The 17,787-nt window shown below is 37.1% G+C and overlaps 1 long non-coding RNA gene across 1 annotated transcript in view; it reads left to right on the plus strand.

Annotated features, from left to right (window-relative positions):
• The window catches only part of LOC140510611 (uncharacterized), a 65,507-nt gene extending 49,848 nt beyond the window's left edge, over positions 1-15,659 (plus strand). The window contains exons 5-6 of the long non-coding RNA XR_011969304.1: positions 8,615-8,699; positions 15,531-15,659. This is a non-coding gene — a long non-coding RNA (uncharacterized lncRNA). The remainder of the gene's footprint in view (positions 1-8,614; positions 8,700-15,530) is intronic.
• The last annotated feature ends 2,128 nt before the right edge of the window (positions 15,660-17,787 follow it).

Raw genomic sequence — 17,787 nt, forward strand, 5'->3', positions numbered from 1 at the left:
TCACATTCATTGCTGACAATTTAACCTTGTCAGTGCTAAAGTTCAGAAGAGCTTTGCCTACTCAAACAATATATTTTAAGATTGCAACTGAGCTTAAAATTGTATAATAAATCCCCATATCTTTACCACAGAATGTTTAATTTTTTCTCTTTCTATCTTTCTGAAAATGAAAAAAAGTTTTCCTTATGAAACAATATTTCTTAAGTTGCCCATAAGTGCTTTTGAACAGTGCAATTTTTTTGTGAACTCAAATTGAAAGTTTCTACCTGTTTTTATATATATATATATATATATATATATATATATATATAAATTCTAATAAGAAAGACCTTACATATACTCCAATCAGATTACTAATGTTTTATTGAAGTAATCTTTATGCAATTTTTTTATCCTCTATCTAGGAAAATGTACAGGCATTTAATGTCTCAAGACTATCTACAATAATAGGAATAGAGAACTGATGTGATTTTGCTGATGTAGGGAAGTCTCAAATGAGGGAACTCCACCAAATGCTTCAGTTCTGTATGTATTCTAATTGTTATGGTTTTAGGGAGTTGTCTGCATGCACTGAGATGTTAAGTGACTTGCCCAAGGTTACCCAGCCCATGTGTGTCATAGATGGCATTTGACTTTAGATCTCCCTGGCCCAGAGGCTAGTCCTAACAATATTAATAGCTAGCAATTTATATAGTGCCTACTAATGGCCAGATATTATGCTAAGTACTTTACAAATATACCATTTGATTCTAACAACAACCGTAGGAGGTAGGTGCAGTATTACCCCCATTTTATGGTTGGGGAAACTGAGGCCAACAGTTATCTAACTTGCTCAAGGTCACAGCTATACTTCAAGGTCAAATTTGATCTCAGATCTTCCTGATTCCAGATCCAGTAATCTATCCACTGTGCTACTCAGTTGCTTCCTCGCTATCTATCTAGTACCTACATATAATAATCTATATGTCAGGGGAAGGAAGGATAGGGAAAGGATGAGAAGAAGGAAGAAGAGCTGCTAGGTGTCACAGTGGATGTAGTGCCAGGTCTAGAACCAGGAAGACTCTTCTCCCTGAGTTCCAATCTGGCCTCGGACAGAAGCTGAATGCCCCTGGACAAGTCATATCACCCTGTTTGCCTCAGATTCTTCATTTGTAAAATATGTTGGAGAAGAAAATGGCAAACCACTCTGGTATGCAGGAGCCATGAAAACACCAAATGGGGTCATGGAGACTTGGACATGATTGAACAACAATAAAATTTAGGAAAATAGCATTATGTCATCAAACATTTAAGTTCTACAGTTCATACCGTTACCAGGTACATTTATTAAACACATACGACATACAAGTTGCTGTGGTAGTGATAGGACTGCAGAGAAGCAGCCCTTGCCCTTATGAACCTTGCACTCTGCAGGGGAGGAGATGAGACGTATACAGATAAATATAAACAAATTTTATGGGAAAGACTTCTAGGACAGCAATTCTTAACCTGGCATGCATGAATTTTTTTAAAAAGTAGATAACTATATTTTGATATAATTGATTTCCTTTTAATACTTATTATTTTATTTTAGGCACTTAGACATTCTTCTGGGAAAAGATCCCTATGTTTCTACCAAAGGGACCCATAGCTCAAAAAGAGTAAAAAAGCCCTATATCAGGAGAGAATGCTAATCCCAAAAGAGGTGAGATAAAGAAGGGGGTGCCCCATGTAGCAAGGAGAACCTGAGTGGGCCTTTGAAAGATACTAGAAGTACTCAAAATTAATCTCTAATTATGCATAAGGCATGGAATATACACTAGGAGTGATGGGATTTATTTCCTGTTCCTAAGGAGTTCACCATCTAATTCCCTTAACAAGTACTACCTGAGAAGCAAGAGAGCAAACTTGTCTCCTGCAGTTTTAAAACACAGAACAGGCAGTGAAGAAAAGACCGATGCAATTACCTGACAGGATGACTTTGTGAACGTTTTTGAAACACAGGCGCCTTTATCAAGTACTACAGAACTACAGAAAGACTTTTTTTTTTTTTGGCCTGTGAGAAAAGCATACTGAGACAGCCTATGTTGGTTGTAGTGGGAAGTCATAAAGAGAACAGAAACTTACTATCTTACCTTTGTCCGTGGGGCGTGCAATCCTTTTTTTTTTTAATCAAATGTAAGAAACAGATTTTCTTCTCCCTGTTTCAGTGAGAAGGGCTATTTTTAGATTGCACTAGGCACTACAAAACATAGGCACTACAAAACATAGGTACCACATATCCTCCCCACTGTCTTCAGTCTCTGAAATATCTTAAGATTGTACCTAATCTTTCCTGTGATTGAGATATTCTTGGAAAGTCACTATTTCTGAAAACTTCATGACCCTGTGGCCAGCCCAGCTATGATACTCTTTGAACCTAGTTATGGTGGTACCTGGAGAATAGCCATATGCTCTATCACTAGATTCATACTCAGACCCTCTCCATCTAGCTTCTTTCCTTCCTTCCTTCCTTCCTTCCTTCCTTCCTTCCTTCCTTCCTTCCTTCCTCTCAATTTTTATATAATGTAATTTAACAAGCCTCAATACTCTTGTGAGGTGGGTAAATAAACAATACTACACAATTAAATATATGAGTAGATAGGAGTACGTGTAAATAATACTCACATATTAAGCAATGAGAATTGGAATAGAAGTCTTTCCCTAATTTCAACTGCCAAATCATAATATATTTAGCTTTAACAATAATGACCTTTAAAGGGTTATTACGATTAAAAATGTTGTCCTTTATTCACACTTGCAGATGCAGAAATACTTTTTAAAGTCTGATCCCTTCGTCCAAATAATATCTGTTCGTTCTAACTATGAAGGTAGACTTCCAGATGGGCCAAATAAAGATATTATGCTGTGAACTAACGTTCTTCTTGGTAATTTATGTTAAAATTGCAGAAAAAAAACCCAAAAAAACAAACTTGAAATGGGCTTATAAATAGTGATATAACTGATCATTTTCAGTGAAGGTAAGCCACAGTGCCACTAAGAAAAGGAAAAGTGCTTTCAGTTTGAATGTACAGTTACACAAATATAGGATGATGGTAACTTCTGAAAATACCCAGTTTTATTCACACCCCAATGGTAACAATAACCTTAATAAGATGGCTAAGTTTCTTTGTAGATCATTATGTTACATTAAAATTAAAAAATACATAAACTAACAGTTAAGAATGTTAAAGCTGGGGGCGGAGCCAAGATGGCGAAGTAGAAAGACGCACATACACATAGCTCCGAACACACAAACCACAGAACGGCTAGAGGGGACCAAGCCAGGGCGAATTCTGCACCCAGAGACCACGGAGTATTGGAGCGAGGGAGATTCCTGCTCCGGAGAGATCTGCGGACCTCTCGTGGGGGGTCCTTCGCGCCGCGGACTGGGCGCCGGCACGGGGAGCGGGGTGCGGCCCTGCCCGGCTGCGACACTGAGGGGAGGAGATCCGAGAGGGCTACGGGGACGGGATCTCCAGCGGCCACGCGGGTCTCCCCACCCACAGAGGGACCTGCAAACCTCTCGCAAAAGGTCCGTCGCGCTGCAGACGCGGAGCCCAGCCCGGACCTGCGGCGGCGGCGGCGGCGGCGGCGGCCACAGCTCCAAGAGGCACAGATCTGAGAGGGCTCTGGAGGCGGGATCTTCAGCGGCGGCACGGAACCCCCCACCAAAAGGTGACTGACGGGGGTGGGTGAGAGAGTCTCTTTGGCGGGTTAAGAGGGGAGTGGGGTGCCCCCAAGGCTCGGGCCCCCCAGGGAGGTGGGGGCTGAGAGGCGGCTTCGGACGGGGGCTCCCCAAACGGGCAGGAGCCTGGATCCATTGTGGAAGGTCTGTGCATAAACCCCCAGAGGGAACTATGCCTGAGAGGCGGCCCTGCCCCTGAACACCTGAACTTAATTCTCACACTGAATAGCAGCCCTGCCCCCGCCAAAAATCCTAAGGCGGGAAGCAGCATTTGAATCTCAGTCCCCAAATGCTGGCTGGGAGGACCAGGAGGCGAGGTGGGTGTGAGGAGAACATTCAGAGGTCGGGCCACTGGTTGGAGAAGATGCCAAGAAAAGGGAAAAGAAATAGAACTATTGAGGGATACTTTACCGGAGAAAAGACACTTCCTCCCTTCCTTTCTGATGGGGAGGAACAATGCTTGCCATCAGGCAAAGACACAGAAATTCAGGATTCTGTGTCCCAGCCCACCCAATGGGCTCGGGCCATGGAAGAGCTCAAGAGGAATTTTGAAAATCAAGTTAGAGAGATGGAGGAAAGATTGGGAAGGGAAATGAGAGGGAAGAGGGAGAAGCATGAAAAGCAGATCAGCTCCCTGCTAAAGGAGAACCAAAAAAATGTTGAAGAAATCAACACCTTGAAAACTAGCCTAACTCAATTGGCAAAAGAGGTTCAAAAAGCCAATGAGGAGAAGAATGCTTTCAAAAGCAGAATTGACCAAATGGAAAAGGAGATTCAAAAGCTCACTGAAGAAAATAGATCTTTCAAAACTGGAATGGTACGGATGGATGCTAAGGACTTTTCAAGAAAGACAGATATCTCAGAACATACCGCGCAGATTCGAAAAATGGAAGATAAGGTGAAATATCTTATTGGAAAAACAACTGACCTGGAAAATAGAATCAGGAGAGACAATGTAAAAATTCTGGGACTACCTGAAAACCATGATCAAAAGAAGAGCCTAGACATCATCTTCCACGAAATTATCAAGGAAAACTGCCCTGAGATTCTAGAACCAGAAGGCAAAATAAATATTCAAGGAATCCGCAGAACACCGCATGAAAGAGATCCAAAAAGAGAAACTCCTAGGAGCATTGTGGTCGAATTCCCAGGTGAAAGAGAAAATATTGCAAGCAGCTAGAAAGAAACAATTCAAGTATTGTGGAAATACAATCAGGATAGCACAAGATCTGGCACCCTCTACATTGAGGGATAAAAGGGAATGGAATAGGATATTCCAGAAGTCAAAGGAACTAGGACTGAAGCCAAGAATCACCTACCCAGCAAAACTGAGTATAATACTTCAGGAGAAAAAATGGTCTTTCAATGAAATAGAAGACTTTCAAATTTTCCTGATGAAAAGACCAGAGCTGGAAAGAAAATTTGACTTTCTAACACAAGAATGAAGAGAACCATGAAAAGGCGAACAGCAAAGAGAAATCATAAGGGACTTACTAGAGTTGAACTGTTTACATTCCTACATGGAAAGACAATATTTATAACTCTTGAAACATTTCAGTATCTGGACACTGGGTGGGAGTACACACACACACACACACACATGCACACACGCACACATACATAGAGACAGAGTGCACAGAGTGAATTGAAGAGGATGGGATCATATATTAAAAAAAAAATGAAATCAAGCAGTGAGAGAGAAATATTGGGAGGAGAAAGGGAGAAGTTATATGGGGCAAATTATCTCTCATAAAAGAGGCAAGCAAAAGACTTATTAGTGGTGGGATAAAGAGGGGAGGCAAGAGAAAAACATGAGGTCTACTCTCATCACATTCCACTAAAGGAAAGAATAAAATGCACACTCATTTTGATAGGAAAACCTATCTCATAATACAGGAGAGTGGGGGACAGGGGCACAAGCAGGGTGGGGGGGAGGATGGAGGGGAGGGCATGGGGAGGAGAATGCAATCTGAGGTCAACACTCATGGGGAGGGAAAGGATCAAAAGAGAATAGAAGTAAAGGGGGACAGGATAGGATGGAGGGAAATATAGTTAGTCCTATACAACACAACTAGTATGGAAATCATTTGCAAAACTAAACAGATATGGCCTATATTGAATTGCCTGTCTTTCAAGGGGAAGGGGTGGAGAGGGAGGGAGCTAAGGAGGTTAGAACTCAAAGTGTTAGGACCAAATGTAATGTTCTTACCACTGGGTAACAAGAAATACAGGTTAAGGGGTCAAGAAAGCTATCTGGTCCTACGGGACAAAAGAGAAGACAGAGACAAGGGCAGGGAGGGAGGATAGAGGAGAGAGCAGATAGGTCACAGGGGCAATTAGAAAGCTTGGGTTGGGGGGGGAGGGGATAAAACGGGAGAAAATTTGTAACCCAAAATTGTGTGAAAATAAATGTTAAAAATTAATAAAAAACAAAAACAAAAACAAAAAAAAAGAATGTTAAAGCTGCTCTTATGGAAAATTCTTAATCATATATGCTAGCCTATTCTCAAATGAAATTTCAGAATACTTTGTCTCATAGTTAATAAAAATCACTGCATTTCTTTAAGAAAGTAATAAAAGCTCATCTAGCACAAGCAGACTTACACCCATTCAACTATTGGGCTGAAAAAATCCTTTGGTTGCTTCTTCAGAAGGATTTCTTTTTTCTCTAAACCAATATTGATCTCAACAACCACTTTGGATAATTTTTGCGGCAGCAATACAGTAGATACATGACAAAAGACTTCACAAAAACTAAACTATGTACCAATTGACATGTGTTAAAAGACTCACCACATTCTACATTCTACAGCAGGAATTATTCTCTTAAAATGCTGGATAAAGGGAACCTGTAGTTTGAACTGCTTCTTAGAAGTTTATTTTTTCCCCTTTTCCAACAGAAACAATGTTTATTTGATTCTAAGAAAATACGAAAGATAAGGCTTCAAGTAGCTACTAGTTGTGTTTAGGCTGGGAGTGTAGTAATCTTTAAAGCTCACTGCTGCTTGCACTCAGCTAGGCTTGGATCTTTGGATCATATTCTGGATCATTTTCCTCATCAGCTTCTCTTATCTCATCATCATCATCATCATCATCATCATCATCATCATCCTTTCACCTTCTTCATCATAATTATCATCATCATCATCATAATTTTCAGTTGCTTCTCTTGTGGAGTATAATACTGACATTAGGAATATATACTCACGTATATTTTTTGAATTTTGAAGTCTGTAGCAAGAATAACTTCTATATCACCATCAAGGTCTCCATTCTCAGAAACTTGAGCAGGAGAAAATAGATTGAAGAAAGAATCACTGGAAAATCTTTTCATCACAGTTTAAATGATCCTAATGTTCTGTTGTATTGTTAATGTAGCTTTTTTTGCTTAATTTGAAGATCTTTCCCATCCATTAATAGGCCCATGTCACCTGCTTAAATCACCTGGAAGCCTAAATCACATGTGGTGGGAAGAGCTCTCTGAAAGGGGAGAACAGGAAGGGATGGAGCAGGAAGGGTGGAACAGAAAGAGGCAGAACTGGAGCAGAGCTGAGAGGAAATTGGTGACACTAGTCAGAGCTGGGAAGGACAGAGAAAGCAGGAACCTGGGACAGGAACTAAAGTTAGTGAGAGAGCTTGCTTGTGGGAAAACTGAGGATGGAGTTGCCCTCTGCATTGTTATTGTGTATATATTTCTTTGTTGCTATAATAGATTTGGCTTTCTGGTGTTTGAATAAATGTTTTGGTTCTGCCTTCCTTGTGGAGAGTCTGTTGTGTTTCACAATTCACAATTATGCCAGCATATTCATAGCTGCTATAGGCACTATGAATATCATGTTGGCACTACACCTCTGTGTTTCTGTTTCTTCTTGATAGTTTTCAAGGTGACATTTTTCCCTTGTTTTCAATCTATCTGACATCCCAAGCAACTCATACTTCCTGATCCATTGAAGTTGAAGTGAACAGCCAATACACCTACCTAAGTTATTTCATATTTACTTATATGAATTTGTTGTTTGCCCCTAGAATATAAGCCTCCTGAGGGCAGAAGTTATTTCTTTTAATTTTTTGTCTTCAGGACTTATCACAGTGCTTAACATGTGGCAGGTATGTAATAAATATTTATCTATTGTTTAAAATTAATGGCTTTTTGGATTAAAAAAATTAACGTTACAAAAAATTTGCCAAAAGAAAGAGACATAAGAAACATTTTTCAAAGTTCTAAAGTCATGTAAGAGAGTGAGAAATTTTAAGGGACTCAAACTCAAGAACAACACAACCTTAAGTCTAAAAAAAAAAATCTCGATATGTGTCAAATCTTTTAACAAACATTTGTCTTTTGGTAGGGAGATTACTTTAATGGTAACACAGTAAATCAAGCTCTTTGTGTTCACAATTTATTGTTTTGACTGGACTGCGACCTTGTCTTTCTTTATAGGTCAAATTCATGTTTGTAGAGCTCCCTGCCCTTTTTCCTGAATTCCTTTCTCTTGCCTCCTCTTCTGAAGACGAAAAGCTATTGTGCCCCTGTAGAACAACTGGCTCTCCTTGGCAAAATAGTGATTTGTTATCTGCTGGGAGTATAAAGGAAATACACATAATAAAGAAAACACTTTGGGAAGTAATATAAAATAATACTTTTGAGGTAACAGGTAGTATAAGGGCATTTATTGATTGGAGCAATAGTTGTGTATACCCTCTGAAAAAATAAAAATCAGAGATTGCATAAATGAAATCACTTACATATTTTTTTTTAAATAAATGGAGGTATTTAGGCTTCTTCTTCTTACACACCTTTTGAGTTATTTGAGAGAATCATCATTTCCCAGTATCTGCTAGTGACAAAAGGACTGAAAAACATGGAAAGCCCAGTGCCCAACTTGATCACTGCTGATCTTTCTCTGACAGAATGACTGGCATTTGGTGTGCATCTGTCCTACATCTGTGCTATGAAACAGAAGAGTGGAATAATTTTGTCACATGTCATTTCTAGGTAAGTTTCTTTCTTTCTTTTTTAATCAATGGATAGTGATTGTGACTCAGATCCCCAAATTCCCTATAGTCTTTTTGAGATTTATAAATTTGAAACTGGAAACAGTACAAGAACAGCCTCATTTTAAATAAATCCTATTAATTTGTGCTTGTAGGGTGGCATCCCAGACAAACAGCTTAAGCTAATTAAAGCTGACATCAGATGGAAAATTTCAGTTAATCTATAAAGTTTCTCTAGGAGTTTATTCTTTACAATTTCTTTTGTAACAATATTGCCCTCTATCCGCTAATAACAGGAGGATGGCAAGGGTGCCTACCATTCAGCGTACCACTGCCCTGAATATGGAATGATGCATTAGTGTCCTGAAAAAATAAATGTGCCTCCATGGGCATCTTAATTATGACCAGGAAGTGCTGTTGTTTTGGCTATGTGGACAAATCAGAGCTTTAGGCTCCCAGTCCTGTCTGTGTAGTTCATTGGGTTTTTTATATATGAATGGGAGATACCATCTTGTGTCAGGCACTATTTTTTATTTTTTCTAAGTATTTGTAGTTTTCTGTCTTCCTCAGTATCAGTGGTCAGAATATTATATTTTTTAAAAATGGTAATGAGGAAGTCCCAATTAAAAGTCAAATTGGTTTAGATGAACTCACAATATCAGGTCTGAAAATAAGATTTATGCTTTTAATCAAGAATTTAGAGCCAGATGTGGACATAGACATCATTTAGTTCAAACCCTTCATTATATACATGAAAGAATTAATAATGTCCACAGAGTTGACCTGGTAAGTAGCAGAGGCACCATCATTTGGAGCCTAGGTCCTCTGACTCCAAAACCAACATTCTTTTCAGGAAATCACTTTGTTATCATCACCGTTTGCACTGGGAAAATAATCTGAGGAGCTCTGTCATATCAGAAATGTAAATGAATAAAACAGAATTACAGTCAGATCCATAAGGAGGGTGAAGCTCTGAGACTTTGGCAGAGGATGTCAAATTTAGAGCACACATAGCACCTGCGGTCATACAGCAACCTAGAAAGTAACAATAATGCTTAGTAGGTAGTTAGCACTAATTTTAATTAAAATGGGAAGCCACCAGATGGTGGGTTTGAGTGAAATATTTTGCTGCCCTCACCTTGCTTCCTCTATGTGCTGTAGCATCATGCCTTCCTTCGATGAAGTAGTGCCTTCTCCCTTCCCTTACCCCATGCATCCAAACTCAATTGAGGGTTGATTGCCTTGGGACTATTTTGTGCTCCTTGCCCAGGGTATAAAAATACCTAGCTAAAGATCTGATTATGATTGTTTTTTTTGAAAAAGGAATCAAGATAAGTAATTTGTATATTATTAAGCATCCCAGAATATTATTTTTATTGAGGACTACATGCAACCTCACAGTTTTATCATGTTTCTCTTTGCTTATGATCATGTTTGATCTATGACTGGGAAGCTTGTATTCATAAATAACACAGAAGCTCTATTTGAGTATCATTCCCATTTTCCTAGTGTTATAGGTTAGTAGGAGCTTTCAAGTAGAGATTGTGAAACTAAAAGACAGACTGAGATTTTGTTTTTTATTTATCACATATTGTCAGAATGATTGAACATTGAGTTAGAAGCCAGAGTAATGGAGAGATGTTCTTGAATGCTTGGAATCTAGTTTTTCTATTATGTTTTTATACTTCTGGTCATTTCCCTATAGAATGACTCATAATAGCTGCAATTGCAGTGACAGTGATTTCTGGCAAAGAAGTAAAGGGTAAATCACTTGTAATAATACTCTACAAAAACTTCCTTTGTAGGCAAAAGCTTGAGTTGATCAACTGTGGCTATGATGAGCTCCACTAAATTTACTTTTGCTAAAGTCATCAATGATTTCTTCCTGGCTCTGGCTTAGTCCCCATCGTTCTTCACACTAAGTTCAGTCTTGGATTCCTCCTACTACTACCTCACTACTTATTGCCTTAGGGAGTTTATTCTATCTCAGTGTGGAGATAGCTACCAAATCTAATTGTAACATGATTTGTTATACAAGACTCTGTGCTAGGTCCTGGGAGAACAAGACAAAATGAAAAAATAATCCTTGCCCTCCAAAAGTTTATATTTTACTGAGAAAATAAAACTTGTAAACAGATCCACAACTGATTTCCAAAGAGAATTATTGCCAGTGAATTCTTTATTCTTTGAATATTTTGTTCTTTGCCAGGAGTCATATTGACTTATGATAGTTGAATATTCATTCTCCATCTGAAATTCATTAAATGGACCTTTCCATTTTCATTTCAAAATAGGCATTTCTGACCTGCTTTCCTATGCTAACAATAGGAGCCCTATTCTTTTTCTCCCCAGCTTTATGGGAAGTGATTTTCAACTCTTGTCTATCACCTTTTCTAACAATAGATTAAAAAGTACAATATCCTACCAAGTTCTCTTCCCCCAACCATTGTACTCACAGCTACACGTGGTTTGTCATTTTTAGTCACTTTCTTCCATCCCATCCTAGATTAGAATCTCTTCAGGTCATAGCTGGAAGCTAGCCCTTCTTTCTTGGCCAGTTCATTTATTTCTGTCTTATTCAGTGCTACATAGACCTGTGAAAGAGTCAACCTCCTACACTGTTTTAACAAATGACCACTATTCAGCAATAATTCTAATTGATACTGATACTATATCCAATTACGTTTGCTTATTTTGATTATGGGAAATTTGATTAAGTAGAACAAAATTAAAAATCTTTTATATCAAGATTTTTTTTTCTTATCCATATATCATTCAGGATTCCTTGGAAGAGATAATAATAACCCTCTGTTAATAAAAATCAAATGAAGCACGAAACAGAGATGTAACCTTTCCAATGGCATGAAAACTCCAAAGGGAAGAATTTTAGTGGAAAGATCATTGAACAGTCATGCTCTGTAGATGGTAAAGTCTTCCAGAAGCTCCTTTTAGTGGATGACATTATGCTAATTGCATCAAGCTCAAGGATATTGCAAAATTCTTGGAATAAATTTATACCTACACAGAGGAACTGGTTCTGTCCACCTATGGAAGAAAAACCAAGTGGATAGTAATGTCTGGTGCCCGGATTTTAACATGCCTTTTCATGGACACCCTCTAGAAATTAGGCACAGATAAGTGAATAGATAGTTAGATAAGTAGATATAGAGATGATATCAAAATATAAATATATAGAAGTAAATACAGTATAGGTGCAGAATAAACCAGGCTTAGAGTTTAAAAGGAGGAAAGGAGCAGATTAGATTGCTTTAAGTAACTGGGAACACTTTTCTTATGAAACCAAAGACCTATCAATTCTCATATTTTATTGGTGTTTCTATATGAACATGTGGAATACCACTGACAAAGAACTAAATATAAATTTTACACAAAGGAAAGGTGTGTAAATGGTGAGAACGGTCTGCAACACATGACCAAAAAGGAACTCTGGGGGAAAAAAGGGGAATAAAGGATATCATCATGGAATTATATGGTGAGTAGAGAAGATGAGCTGATAATTCAGGACGCTAGGTGAAAATTCATAATTCCCTACTACTGCCCTCTCAATTTGAAAAGAAATAAAGGAAGGCCTCCTATAGGTTGGAATGGTGACCTTTTGGTGATTGTTGCCCTGATGGTGAATTTTTGGGAGAATATGGCTAGGGTTGGCACAATATGGGCATTCATAGATAAGTTAACATCCTCATTGGAAGAAATTTCAAAATCTTTGAGATCATAGAATCATTTCAGGATTTGATAATTTAAATGACATGTTAGGGTCTCAGAAACACTATTGTTTTATTCTATTTAATAAACAAAAAAATCTGATAACTCAATACCAAGAGACATCAATTCTCATTTACTACTTAGAGACAGTGTTGTGTAGTGGATAGGGAGGAGAGCATATCTTCAAGCTCTAAAGGTCTAGGTTCAAGTTTTTCAACTGGTGTACTATGTAACTTTGAGAAAAGTTACTTAAGCTCTAAATGTCCTGGGGTACACTATAAGTTTAAGAAGAGGTGCCCACATGTATTGGTGGTAAGGGTTTTTTCATTTTTGAGTTCTTAATACTAATGAAATCAAAGTACCATGCCATTTTTATATTTTAGGAGATTAAGGATCAAAACAAAATGTATTACCTGTGTTCACATGCCCATAAATAATCTAGTAACTTTATAGTTACTAGATCATAATCCATAACTATCTATATTTTCCAGTAAGTAATGGCAGTGAAATCACTAGCAGAAGACATAATTAATTTTGTGACTCATTGTAGGCTGCCAGACTGCCATTTAATGTTTGCACCAAATATACAATCCCATCAACAATGTGTTCATGTAACTATTTTCATGTAGCCCCAACAATGTTGTTTCCTATTTCCACTCTATTTTTGGTCATTTTTGTAGGAGTAAGATGATGCCTTAAGGTTACCTTGCTTTGTATCTTTCTGATTTTTATGAAATTTCATCATCTTTTCATTTGGTTATTAACTATTACATTTCCTAAACAAAAAACCTTGAATTCAGACTTCTCACTATTCAGAGTGTCCTTTCCCATTATTTCAAATTGTTGACATTTTACTGTACTCTTTTAAAGCAAATATGACTTCAGGTAAAAGACATAAAAATTATCAATGGATGGACTTTAATATTACAAAAAAGGCACCACTTTTTCACAATAATATCATTTTATGACAGAGTACTATCATTATATAGTAGAGAAAAAAAAAGAATGGTTTCCTTTAAGCTATTTTTCCATCTCTTTTCTTTCTCTTCTGCCTTGTAACACTAGGAAAAAGTCTATATCCAAAGATTTATGCTTTTATGTTTTATCTTAAGCATGAGTACCATTTGTAAACCTCAAATGACATTTGACAGTTTGTTTTTACTCAAGGGAAGCTCTTCTGTTTCTTCCACAGTAAGTCACGTCTTTTTAAAGCTTTGAGAAGAGTCTGTAAGCTATAATCTTAAATATTGCAATTAACTGAAAAGATTGTAATGTAATAGGTTTAGTCTTTGCCAAATATACAATATATAAATAATTTTGAAAGTGGTTGCAGAATTCATAAGATAGATTCTTACTGCTTCATTTTGATCATATATGTCTTTATGTCAAACATCTCTCCCTTTTGAAAGGGAGATGGTATTTGAGCCTGGGATTTCATCAGTGTAGGGCAACCCCTTATGTAGAAATTCTCTCCTCATGCAGTTGGACAAATCTATTTGTAGCTGATAATCTTAGTTTCCTAAAGAATTGAGAAGGTAAATTGAGCTCAATTCTCTTTTATTCATTCAATCAATATAATTACCATATGGAGAGGACTGTGCTAGGTGATGGGACACTTTGAATAAGACTTGAGCCCTGCTGTTATACACATTCGAGCCTAATAAGAGGGCAAAATATTAACACAAATTATAATATTGTATGATACATATATTAAAGAGTTGCAGACCAAAATACTATGTGAGGTGTAAAAGAAAAATTACATCTCCTTTCCCTTATTTCCATTGGAATTGGGAGGAGGAAGCCTCATGATGGAAGCAGAATTTGACTTTCTCCCTAAATTCAACTGGGAAAGGGAGAGTTTGTGCTGTTGATTAGATATTCAGGTGGAGATGACCTTAATGAAGTTGTAAATGTGCCTTTACCTCAGAAGAAGTAGAAAGGTTAATTTTGGAAATGATTTGAAAGGATGCGGTTATTAAAGATTTGGAGTGAATGAGGTAAGTTAGGAATGGCAAAATAAAAAAAATAGAGAAGAAAAGAAAGCTAGTCTAGATAGATTTTCTTAGAAAATAGTCACATTAAGGGGGTGGAGAGGAAGAATAAGAAGTGTAGGAGACAGAACAGAAGAAATTAAAGATGGAGTAGAACAAGATGTCTCCTAAGTCAGGAAAAGAGAGATTTATCTATAGAGTGGGTGTTTGATGCTGCCATGTGCTCCATGACGATTAAGGAGGAAAACTGATAAAATGGTCATTGAATTTGGCAACATGGAGGTCTTTGGTGACTTTTGAGGAAGTACATTCATTAACCAGGTGGCATCTGAAAGTCACATGAAAGAGATTATTAGAGAATAAGTAATGAGGAAGTGTCATTTAGACATTTTGTGTAGACATCTTTTCCAAGAAGTTTGGCAGTTTGAGAATGGAGTTATGGGATAGACGAAACTATAGGAATTATTTAGGATCAGGAAAATATTCAGTAGTTGTAAAAGCCTTGGTGGAGAGGGAGGAATAGGAAATGAAGGAGAGAAAGAAAATATGACTACTACTGGAACAAAGTCATGGAGTTGATAGGAAAGAATGAGACACCAAATGTTTAACTTTGATGAGGAGATAGCCCATGCAGTTCATTCCAACTTTGTGATTCTGTGTATAGTAATGCCTCTTTTGTGACCTAAAGGAATAAAAAGAGATTGTGTGCTGATGTTGGAAAGCTTCAAAGACAGTAGGGAACCTGGGAATTTAAAATCAGATGGCCTCAGTGTTTTAAAAATTGGAATCAGTTGGACTGTTACCAAAAACAGGGCAGACAAGTTTAAAATAGTTACTGAGTGGAGTGGTATTTTCAAGTAATTGCAAGGGCCCAGCTGACATTACATACCATGAATGAGTAACATATGTAATGTGTTTTGCAAACCTTAAAGTACTATATAAATACTAGCTATCATCATCATCATCATCATCATCATCATCATCATCATCAATCTATTATTGATATTTTACATTCCAAATGTAACAATGGTGATTAAAACATACAATTGCAATTACAACAATAATAATAAATAGGGGATGAAACCAGCTCCATTTTATGATTTTTTCCCCAGCAGAGCACAGTAGGAAAAAATAAATTGAAAGGAGAGGGTTAAATGAAGAATAAGGACAGGAATGAAAGTAAGCCTAAGTGGACAAGACTTCTACAGTAGTTGCAGAAGAAACATTAAAATGGCAGCTGGGTACAGAGGTAAGTAAATAGAAAGTGTGATAGGAGAATGTGTATGGGACAATAGATCAGAAGACATGATAAGAACAAATTAAGGGCATAGAGCAAATGTGAGAGATAGAAGGATAAGAGGTGAGAAAGGAATGGAATCTTAAAGTTTTGTATGAAAAGTTTTGGAAGAGTTCCTATGGGGAATGAGCTAAGAAATCCGGAAGACTGGAGTGAACGAAATATTGATAAGCAACAAGGAGTCAGTTGAGGTTAGATAATATGAATTTGTAGTGGGTGAAGACATTTCCATGACATCCTATGGAAAAATGCTGTTATGTTTGAAATTGGAGTAATATAAGTTAAGTAAAGATGAGCTACAAAGTCGTCACCATGTAAGATCCTTGAGGGTAGGAAATGACCTTGATTTTCCTTTCTTTGTTCCCAGCAATGAAAACATTTTTTTTTTTCACATGGCAGAAATTTAACAAATGCCTTTTGGCTTATATTAGACTTGGACATGGGGCACCAGAGAGGAACTGTTGGTAGAATACTTGTCCTGGAGTCAGGAAGACTCATCTTCCTGAGTTCACATTTGGTCACAGACACTAGCTGTGATCCTGGGCAAGTCATTTAACCCTGTTTGCCTCAGTTTCCTCAACTGTAAAATGTGCTACAGAAGAAAATGGCAAATGGTTTCAGTGTCTTTGCCAAGAAGACCTCAAATGGGCTCATGTAGAGTCAAATGTGACTGCAAAACCAACTGAACAATAATAACAGACTTGGAGAGGAAGTCTTTGAGAACTGGTAGAGAATATTGAACTCATTACTAAAATAATTGAGAAAGCCGGGAGAGCATCACCAACAAAAATGGCAATAGCATGATATAAATGAATTTCATACACTGCAAAGAGGGAAGGTTACTGTAGCCAAAGGGCTACAAAAATGTGCATACCCTTTGACTCAGCAATATTGCTTCTAGGACTGTATCCCCAAGAGATCATAAAAATGCCCATCAATTGGGGAATGGCTGAATAAATTATGGTATGTGAATGTAATGGAATACTATTGTACTTCAAGGAATGATGAACAGGAAGACTTCAGAGGAAGGACTTGTATGAACTGATGCTGAGCGAAAGGAGCAGAACCAGGAGAAGTGTGTACACAACAAAAACCACAGCGTGCAAGAGTTTTTATTTATTTATTTTTTTTCTGGTGGACTCAGAACTTTATTGCAATGCAAGGACTTAAAAAAAATTCCCAATGTTCTTTTAAGGCAAAATGCCTTCCACATCCAGAGAAAGAACTATGGAGTTTAATCACAGAATGCAGCAGATCATTTTCTTTTGTGTTATATTTCATATATATATATATATATATATATATATATATATATATATATATATATATATATATATATATATATATATATTTATATATGGATTTCACCCATTCACTTTAATTCTTCTATACAGCATGTCTATGGTGAAAATGCATTTAATAGGAATGTATGTGTAGAACCTACATAAAATTATATGCCGTCTCGAGGAGGGAGGGGGAAGGTAAGGGACAAGGAGGGGAAAAAAAAGTTCAGCTATATGGTAGTGATTGTAGAACACTGAAAATAAAATTAATTAAAAAAAAAGTAAAAAAAGAAACATCCAAAAAAAATATGGGGCATGTTACCTTTATATATCTATCTATCTATCTATCTATCTATCTATCTATCTATCTATCTATCTATCTGTCTATAGATATAGATATAAATATATAGATATAGATATAGATATAGATATCCTTGGACTTCAGCAGAATTCTGCATACATTTAGCTGGTTTACCCTATGCCATAAGCAAGACCTTTGGGCTCTATTCCTATCAGGAATACACTACTGAGAAATTCTTACAACTGATACATAAGTTTGTTCAGAAGATGTTAAGGAGATAACATTGTTTATATTAAAATAATTTTTTGTTACCCTGATCAAAATATATCTCTACACTGAAAGTCAAGCCTTCTAAATGATAGAGTCATATAAAATATGTAACAAAAAATAAAGCTCAGTAATTCATTTGCTCATCCTTTCTTCCTTCTCTGTTGCTTCCTTCCTTTCTCTTTCTTTTCCTCTCCATCATTGTCCCTCCATTCCCATCACAG

Source organism: Notamacropus eugenii, chromosome 6, assembly GCF_028372415.1.
Source record: "Notamacropus eugenii isolate mMacEug1 chromosome 6, mMacEug1.pri_v2, whole genome shotgun sequence".
NCBI lineage: Eukaryota > Metazoa > Chordata > Mammalia > Diprotodontia > Macropodidae > Notamacropus > Notamacropus eugenii.